The 1431-nt window shown below is 31.8% G+C and overlaps 1 long non-coding RNA gene across 1 annotated transcript; it reads left to right on the forward strand.

The window, feature by feature from the left end:
- The first annotated feature begins 521 nt into the window (after positions 1 to 521).
- LOC148596852 (uncharacterized) lies at positions 522 to 1431 on the forward strand. The gene is made up of 3 exons (XR_015918868.1): positions 522 to 611; positions 1083 to 1181; positions 1402 to 1431. It is a non-coding gene; the product is annotated as an uncharacterized LOC148596852 (long non-coding RNA).

Here is a 1431-nt window from a genome sequence, read left to right on the forward strand (position 1 = left end):
GTCTCAACAAAAACATGAATTTCGCCATACCAAAATGAAGTGATCATAAAACAAGTCTGTGTAACATAGTTTTGTACGACAAAAATGATTTTGTTATGACGGAATTCAATTTTGTGTACACAAAATCGATTTTGATTACAAAAATGATCAAGTCCCATTCGGCGCCCCGTAGTCCGCCCATCTGTCCTTTCTTCCGTCCGTACTTTCTATTTCTTTCATTCCGTTGCGAAGAAGAATAGCACCTCTAATCCGCCACTCTTCCTACACCACCGAATGTAATTGGACGGCACTTCTCATATTCACAATGTGCACCTTCTATTTTTGATTGTGATCCGAATCAATATGGAGGTCGAAAGGTGCATGTTACCAAATGGGGAAGAGGGTGTGCATTTCTCACTTCGTGATTATCTTTAGCTGTAACTTGTATTGTAAGACATTATAAAGAAAAGGAAGACCGAGACTATGCAGTAATTGATAGTCCAAAGGTAAGTATTACCATGGGAAAACACACAGTATGAAATAACACGTATAAAGAATAATTACTGTTTTATTTCAGGCAGTATCGTGAGTGTAATTCTGTGAAAGTGAGACGAGACAAAAAAGTGGAAGAGGTAAAGAAATTATCAAATTCTTTTTTTCACTACATGTACATTTCATTCAAACTAATTCCCATTTTTCTTCAATGCCATGTTTTCTTTCTTATCAACTTGTCGACAAATATTACAGTATTTCACTTTAAATTTTCAAAAAGAATATTTTGCTGAAGTTGTAGCATCGTAATTAAACATTTGTATATGGCAAGCCAAAGTGGACAAAAAATGAGCATTTTCTAATATTAAAAAATAATTTTTAATATTACAAATTCATTTTCTAATATTACAAATTGGATTTCTTATATCACAAAACACTTTTTTAATATTAAAAATTCAATTGAATTTCTAATTTGTAATATTAGAAAATGAATTTTTAATAATACAAATTGAATTTTTAAGTTGAATATATTATTTCGAAGTCAGAAATTGTACCCGGAATTTTTGGGACATCTAAACACTTTATCATTTGATGAGTACTTCTTCTTTCAGAGGTTAGAACATAGGACTTCAGCAGGAGACTGTGGAGTATTTGTTATTTCAACAGCTAGAGCACTTCACTGTTGGAACAACATAAATATACCAGGAAATGTAAGAGTCATTCTTTGTTATTAGTATGAAATTAAGATTCCATAACGTTAGGATTACAATTATGACGCCTATTACATATCTCTGAAGTTGTTTCTTAGCAGTAATAACATTTGATACAGTGTTATTATAGTTTTTTTTCTTTTTCCTTGCGTTAGAAATTTCAGGAAACATTTGGGCTTTTTTTTGTCTGAGTAATAGTAACCTTTGTTTTCTTTTACAGAAATCAGGACCGGATCTGCGAGAAGAACTT

Source organism: Perna viridis, chromosome 15, assembly GCF_037379345.1.
Source record: "Perna viridis isolate PV_CMFRI_1.1 ecotype Kerala chromosome 15, ASM3737934v1, whole genome shotgun sequence".
Classification (NCBI taxonomy): domain Eukaryota; kingdom Metazoa; phylum Mollusca; class Bivalvia; order Mytilida; family Mytilidae; genus Perna; species Perna viridis.